The following is an 8,523-nucleotide window of genomic DNA, read 5'->3' as shown; positions in this document are numbered from 1 at the left end:
AAACCACTGGATCTCCCCACTGACATGACCGCTGCAGCACTGGGCAGAGCTCCGGCTGTTCCACTTCTACTAAAAATACGCTGGAATATGCAGAAAATTGTTTTAATATTAAACAATTTCTTCATGTCAGAGAGGTGTTGCATATTATTTAATTTTTGCTTGATGCAATGTGCATAAAGTTAAAAGATTAAAACAAATAATACAAGTTTTAAAGAGACTTTATCATTTGATTACATTTTACATGATCAATTGTGCATAAAAAAAAATGGAATTGGGCTGAAAGGTCCATTGCTTTATTACCTATTCAGGTTGTGTATCATGTTTTTAATAACTAAGTAACTAATTACTTTTGAAAATAAGTAATCAGTGAAGTGACGTGATTACTATTTTGGAGAAGTAATCAGTAATTAGTTACTAATTACTTTTTTCATGTAACTTGACCAACAGTGGGTACAATAGCCATCTTCATGTATTAGATGCTTTTTATTGCCAATGTTTGAAAAGATGTTACAATTCATCAGCCATTCCCAGAGTCAAGAGTTCTAGACCCCACTTAAAAACCAGAAAATCCTATGGCACATTGAATCTTAAATCTTCAGTCTAATCAAAATACCAGAAAATGGATTTATGTAATGATATATTACCTTAAATATTTATGAAGAAAAAAACATATAAACAACATAGACTGCTGTGTTAGGAGACCTGGGATGTTGACCCAGAGTTTAGAGTTTTCTTTGCTATTGTACTTTGATTCTGCAATTATTTATTGTTTCTAGTATTTTGGCTTCTTTGTTAATGTTGTGGTTTCTGTCTGTGTTTCTTAGTTGCTCTGTCTCCCCTTCCTGCTATGTCCCCTTGTCAAGTCCACGTCTCTGTGTTATGTTTCCTGTTTTACTTTGAAAGTCCATGTCTAATGTTAAAGTATCTGGTTTTGCTTCCCATGTCTCGTTAGCCCTGATTTGCCCCAGCTGTGTTTCCCTCCTGTCTCTCATTCCCTGATTGCTCCCTCTGTGTATTTAAGCCTTGTGTTTCTCTGTGTCAATGTCGTGATCTACTATTATTCTGTACTGTGTGTTCTGTCTGCCAGCCTACCTGTTTCGTTTTTGGTATTTTTTTTAGTTTAGTTATGGTTTTCATCAATAAAGCTGCTTCAAGTCTACTTTTTGTCTCCAAGAGTCTGCACTTTGGGTCCACCAATCCTACCTGCACGCAGCCTTTACTTGACATGCTGGCTATTGATTGCTAATATTACCCTATGGTAGCTAGGAAAGTCTGGCCCCTGCGTCCTGACAACGATAGTTAAAAAAATATGCAGAATATCTCTGAAACCTACAATTTCACACACACAGTGTTATTAAACATATTTAAAATATATGAATTTTTTATGTTTTTAAGAAAAGTTTTGGCTCTGTTTATAACACTGATGTGAATCATTCTCTCTTTTGGCTGCAGATCATCAACATGACGGCTGCCAGCTATCTTCTGACTGAAGAGCAACTTTTGTGCTGCATCTGTCTGGACGTGTTCAGGGATCCCGTCACACTCCCATGTGGACACAACTTCTGCAAAGACTGCATCACGGAACATTTGAATTTTAATTCCCAGCGCAAGTGTCCCATGTGCAAAGAGCAGGTGAATAGGAAATATAAGCTCGGCGTGAATACTTTCATATCTGAAATGGCTGTTCAGTTTAGAAAAACTGTTGGAAAGAAAGCTGATGATAGCTCAGAACAACACAATGCCATACAAGAAAAAGGTTCTTATGATGCTCCTGCTGCACCTAAACGGACATCCCTGAAGTCCTGCCTGTTCATAATTCTTAGCTTAACCTTTCTTACACTCTTCTTTGTAGCTAATCTACATTTTCATCAAACAGTGTCCATCTTAAAAACTCACAAGCTGTTTAATTCTGTTGAGAAAGAAGAAGACAGGATGTGTGCTGAGCATGGCAAACCTTTGGACTTCTATTGCAAGAATGAACAAATGATCATATGTCAGTCATGTGTAGACACAGATCACAGATTTCACCGGGTAGTTCCCCTGAAACAGGAATACGAAGCAAAAAAAACACAACTTGGGATAACAGAGGCTAAAATTCTGCACATGATCCAAAGGAGACAAAGAAAAGTCCAGAAACTCAAACAATCTTTCAAGCTCAGCACAGAAGCTGCAGAAAGAGAGCAAATGGTGTTCAGCAAATGGTGTTCGGGTCTTCTCGGCTCTGATTAAGTCTCTGGAAAGAGCTCAGGCAGAGCTAATCGAGATGACTGAAGAGAACCAGAAAAGGACAGAGAAACAGACCAACGTTTATATCACAGAGCTGGAGCAGGAGGCCTTTGAGCTGACGAGGAGACGTGATGAGATGGAGGAACACTCACCCTCTAAAGACCGTCTTCGTTTCCTCCGGAGCTTCCCGTCCCTGAATGCTGCTCCACCCACCAAAGACTGGACAGATGTCAGCATCTGTCCAGCAATATACGAGGGAATCACAAGGACAGCTTTGGTGAAAGCTGTGGATGAGCTGACAGAGACCATAAAAAATGAGGTGAAGATGATACGGGACGCTCAGTTCAACAACATTCGGCAGAATGCGGTGGATGTTACTTTGGATCCCGATACGGCACATCCTGCTCTCATCCTGTAAAATGATGGGAAGCAAGTTCATTGTGGTGATGAATGGAAGGAATTGCCAGACAGCTCAAAAAGATTTGAACCTGCAATTTTTGTTTTAGGGACACGAGGCTTCTCCTGTGGAAGACTTTACTATGACATCCAGGTTAAAGGAAAGACTGGATGGACGTTAGGAGTGGCCAAAGGGTCGGTCAATAGGAAGGGAGGATTTAAACTAAACCCAGAGAACGGCTTCTGGGCTATATGTCTGAGGGACGGAAATGAGTACTTTGCACTTGCTGCCCATTCTGTCCCTTATTTTAGAAAGGAGTATAGGAGTAGGAGTATTTTGGAAGAAATGAAAACGGTATAATTAAACTTTAATGAGCATCTTAACGTCCCCTGTTTACATTGAAATTAAACTTTGCTATTATGGATGTGTGCTATATTGGAAATATACCATAAAAGAACATGTACACGAAATACATCCCTAATGGCAGTTATTTCTTATTATTTAATATTGTTTAATATTGTAGCTGGTCAGGGCTGTTTGGGATTTTGACAACTATGTTCTGTTGTTCCAGGTGGCAGCGTTATGTTGCCATGGTTACAGGTGACACTCTTTTGTTGTTGTTACGCTAGAGCTGCGCCAAGTGGTTGTGTTAGTGTTAGTCTGAATGCTAAACAGCTGTGCTCCCTGGCTAACATTGCGGGACGCCAGACCGGACATTACCTCTGTCTCCTCCTTGTCTGAACTTGCCACATTGGTGTCAGAAGTGGGATAGTTCACCCTCGCCAGAATGGAGAGAGATATTCAGAGGCGTCGAGGAGCAGCGGCCCGTTGCAACAGACGCTAGGACAATGCTTCGTGGCCTGCCTCTGGCGACCAATACGCCAAGCCCCGTTGTAGGCATCACAGCAAGCAGTGATGCCTACAACGCCAGCTAAGGTACCGAAATACAACGGGCCAACTCTGCTAAAGCCCTACCTCTCACAAGTATGGCTAGCTGCGAGGCATAGGGGCTGGAGCGACGAGGCTGCTACACACCTAGCGCTAGCATTGGAAGGAGATGCACTGCAGGTACTCCTTGACCTAGCCCCGGCAGAGCAGCATGAGCTCCAGGCCCTCACCATGGCACTCGAGAGGTGATTTGGGCAGGGGAGAGCCTGGGCACCTTTGCAGCTGATGTGTTGCTATATGCTCATCGTGGCTACCCGGAGTTCCCAGCAGCAGCCCGTGAGGAGCTTAGCCTGCATGCTTTTCTGCGAGGACTCTTTCCAGAGCGACTGCGCCAACACGTCCGCCTGGCCATGCCTCGAACTCTCTGTGAGGCGCTCCTTGAGACTGAAAGGGCTGAGCTGGTGCTCGCCTCGTGACCTAACCAGCAGGTGACCGCCCCCAAACTACCCCCAAATCAGAGACGCAGACTGCGACAGGGAGGGATAGGCTGCGGAGATATGCCAGCTGCAGCCTTCGGTGCCCCGGAGGCATCCCCGTCGACCGACCGACCGCTGCTACCGGTGCGATGAGCCTGGCCACCTGGTGCGTGTCTGCCTGGCGCCCACCCCAAAGACCAGAACTACGTGGCCTCAGGGAAACGAGAGGGGGAGCAGCGTAGCGAGGGGACCACCGCTCCAGCTTCCTGCCCCCCGCCAAAAACGATGCACGGTGGTGGGCCTAGTCGGGCACATCAAGGGACTCTACCTGAGCTGCTGTGTTGAGGATCAGCCCTGCCGGGCCCTGGTGGATACGGGGTCTGCCATTTCCCTAATACGACCTGGGGTGCTCCCTGGGATGTCCGGGCCGCTTGTGATGGGTTGGTCACCCACTGACACCCAGCTGATGACGGTGACAGGGGAGAGGACTGACATGCGGGGGAAGAAACCGTTGCGGATCCGAGTGAAGGATCTGGAGGTGGTGCATGACTTCTGGCTTGCTGACATCCAAGACCAGTGCATCATCGGCCTTGATCTGCTGACCTGCTGAGGGCCCTGCATTGACACCGCGAAGCTGGCGATCACTCTTGGTACAGAGACTCTGGCCCTCCAGTGCAGTCAAAAGCAGGGAACAGAGGGAACCAGAGACAGACAAGCCGGGCTTCAGGCAGCTGCCACTCAACAGACTTCGGACGCCGGTGGCTCTGGACCATCTTTACTCACCTCAGCCCCAGTCTCTAGGCCCGACAAACCTCCCTCGACCAAGACAACCCAAGCTGTTGATGACCTGTGGCCGCGCCAGCGGTTGAGGTGCCTCCTGGACGAGAATGTGGACATCACTGCCGCTAGTGACAGAGACTTCAGGCAGATGCCGCTGGTTCAGCACACCATCGACACCGGCTCTGCACAACCCATCTGTCTGCGCCCACACCAGCTGCCCTTCTTGAAACGACAGGGGGAGCGGGCCCAGGAGGCACTGGGCGTGGCTACTGCTCGAGCCACAGCAAGCGGAGAGGGATGGCTCTCGTTGACCATGCAGCAGCTGAAGTTGGAGCAGGAGGCTAATGCGACATTGGTTTGAGTGGGGGCCTGGCTGGAGGCGGCACAACGCCCAGGCTGGACATGGGTATCAGGACAGGGGCCCGAAAAGAAGGCCTACTACTCCCAGTACAACAATCTGGAGACCCACGATGGCCTCCTATACCGGAGATGGTGGGCAGCTGGTCAGGGTAAGGGTCTCCTGCAGCTGTTGGTGCCTCGGTCGCTGCGGTCACAGGTGCTCGAGCTTGTCCACGGCTTAGGGGGGCCGGCCACTATGGGAATGCCAAAACTCTCCGCCGTCTCAGGGGATGGTTCTACTGGCCTTCATGTGCACTGCTGTGACACCTGCACGGCACGGAAGGGCCCCACTTAATGCTCCACTGCCCCCCTGCAGCAGCACCGGGTGGGGGCCCCGATGGAGAGAGTGGGAGTGGACGTCCTAGGGCCTTTCCCCGTCACTGAGGTAGGGACCCGGGCGTGTTGGTGGCCATGGACTGCTACAGGAGGTGGAGGGAGCGGCCGCGGGTGGTTCATGACCACAGCTGCCAGGCCCAGGCCAGCGCCAGAGTTCGACTGAAAGGAGCCTGCAACACCAGGTGCCGAGGGGGGGCTTTCGTGCCTGGCGACAAGGTTTGGGTGTACTGCCTGGTTTGCAAGAGAGGAGTGTCCCCCAAGCTCTACAGTCACTGGCAAGGGCCAGCGGAGGTTGTGGAGTGGCTAACAGAAGTGGTGTACCGGGTCCGCATGCCGGGCCCGGGGCGCATGGTGGTGTTGCACCAGGACAGACTCTCACCGTACTGACCGCTCGCTCCAGCAGCCACCAGGGCAGGGGATGCTGGTGGCACCCCATGTTCTGATCCAAGTGACTCTTCCCCCGCCAGTCGAGATTGGTCGGTGCGCCGAAAGAAGACACATGGACATTTGCAGGACTTTGTGTTGGGTAATGGGGTTGTCGGGGATGACTGACCCCTTAGGTGGGGGCTATGTAGCGGGACAGGGCTGTTTTGGGGCTTTGACAGCTATGTTCTGTTGTTCCAGGCGGCAGCGTTATGTTGCCATGGTTACAGGTGATGCTCTCTCTCTGCGACTGTGTGTTTCTGGGTGGAGAGAGCGCCTTTTTTTGTTGTTACCCTAGAGCTGCGCCGAGCGGTTGTGTTACCGTTATGTGTTTGTCTGTTGAATGCTAATAAACGGCTGTGCTCCCTGCTAACACTGCGGGAAGCCAGACCAGACGTGACCTCTGTCTCCTCCTTGTCTGAGCTCGCCACAATATTGATGTTTCTTTATTTTACTGTATTTCCAATTTAGGTACTATTAAGTATTACTAACTATTTTAAAGTTAAACTTCAAGAATAAGTCTTGGGCATTATTAAGAAGTATTATTTATATAGATATTTTGTACCACATACTGAAAAAAAGTTTATTTTGTAGCATGAAAGCCACATACATGTCCTCATTGCCCTTTACAGACCCACTAGTAATATAACGTTGTAGTGAATGTTTTTTTATATATTATAATAAAAGTGTGAATATAAACATTTGAGCGGTTTTGTCACTCCGGCTGCAAGATGAATTTGGGAGGGGGTGCCAATAGTACTACAGTCCCAATCAAAAGTTTAAGACCACTCAAAAAAAAAGCAAAAAAATTTATTATTTTGCATGGTTGGATCTTAACAAGGTTCCAAGTAGAGCCTCAACACTCATCAAGAAGAAATGGGAGTGAGACAAAACATTTTGAGGATGCAATTTATTGAAAACAATGCTTAAACTAAAACAGGCTGTTTTACAGCTATTCAAAAGTCTGTTTAATAATGACTACCTGGAGTTGTTACTACAGCTTAGAACTGAATTGGTAAAAGGAAATGTTGAAAGCCAGGACAATTTTTTTATGATGCAAGTTTATCTAAGAAAGGCAACCCAAACAGTAGCAACAAACTGCACTTCTGTCTATGTCTCATACAAATGACATGTCCAAACAGGAAAAACTGTTCTATGCAAAACAGTCAGGGGGTTTGTTTGTTGTTTTTTTCTTACAGTGTACATAGTTGGCAATAAAACTTACTGATCTAGCTATGACAGTCTTAGGACAGGGGTCTCGAATTCCAGTCCTCGGGGGCCGGTGTCCCACCAAGTAGCCAGACTTTCTTGTAATTTTGTAAAGTGTCCTTGAGCGATAGTTCTTCACTCTTCCTGAAGGAGTGGGAAGAAGAAGTTGTCTTTTGGACTTTGGCTGCTTTTGCACTCATTTTCAGTCCAGTTCTTGTATCTGTCCATTCTTAGAGGAATGTTTATGAATCATTCAAGTATAAAAAAAACTCCTAGGTTTTTCCATTATCCAGTTCATTACTAGCAACCTCTCACAAAAACCTATGTTCTTTAGATGGATCTATGAAAAATAGCAACGATTTTACAGGCATAAATTTTTATTTTTGCACCAACAACTGAGCATGGTCTGCAGCATGTTCTTAAAAAATTGACGGATAAAGTCTCAGCCCTAAAACAATCCCCCTCAAATCTACAGCAGATGATCAGTATATGAAAGTCGTGTCCTTTAAAAACAGGAAGAAATCCAGCAAAGACCTGAACCCAAGAGATGCATCTGGACTTTCCATTGATCCAGCTACTGTTCACTGAAGCCTCAACAGAAATGGTCTCCCTGGAAGGGTAGCTGGTAAGAAGCCATTCTTCAGGAAAGTAAACAGGGAGAAGAGGCTAAGCTATGAAAATTGCACACTTCAGTGAATCAGATAGGATGCAGTGCTGTTTGGAATTGAAATTATGAACAAAGAAAAGTACCATCAGATTCTGATCCACCATGCAATATCAAATGGAAACCACCTGATTGGCAACAGCTTCATTTTTCAGCGTAACCTTGGCTGGATTGAAACAACACACAATGAAACACTGTAAGTTATGGATTGGCCTCTCCCAGACCTCAGGATTGTTGAAGAAGTGTGGGATCATCCTAACAGAGAAGAGAACTAAAGGCAGAAACATCCACAGAAGAGTTTTAAATGTCCTTCAAGAAGCCTGGAGAACAATATCTGAAGATACTTAAAGAAGTTAAAGAAAGTTGCCTCAGAGAGTTCAGACTGCTTAAGAATAAAGGTGAAAGGCAGTCATATCAAAATATACCAAATATCGACTTTTAAGCTTGTTTGAATTGTACAAAGTCAGTTTTTCCTTATATGTGACGTTTGGGGAATAATTACTTAATGTGTGTGTTTGTTTGTTTTTTGTTTTATGTGAATTCATTTTATAGGAGTTAAATTTATGTGAAAGCTTTTCCCTAGATCTTTATCTCTTGATCCTAAAGTAGACCACGAGCCCAGACATACATACAAAAAGATTGAGGGTGGACACCAGTCATCACTGATGACTAGTGAAGAATATTGGATTTTTTTTCTACTAACTTCTAATTGATTCTATGTTTTA

At 46.1% G+C, this 8,523-nt stretch overlaps 1 pseudogene; it reads left to right on the top strand.

The window, feature by feature from the left end:
* Positions 1 to 1,461: 1,461 nt before the first annotated feature.
* LOC146499248 (nuclear factor 7, ovary-like) lies at positions 1,462 to 7,815 on the top strand (annotated as a pseudogene).
* The last annotated feature ends 708 nt before the right edge of the window (positions 7,816 to 8,523 follow it).

Source organism: Neolamprologus multifasciatus, chromosome 17, assembly GCF_963576455.1.
Source record: "Neolamprologus multifasciatus chromosome 17, fNeoMul1.2, whole genome shotgun sequence".
Taxonomy (NCBI): domain Eukaryota; kingdom Metazoa; phylum Chordata; class Actinopteri; order Cichliformes; family Cichlidae; genus Neolamprologus; species Neolamprologus multifasciatus.
This window is presented reverse-complemented; position numbering and strand designations above follow the sequence as displayed.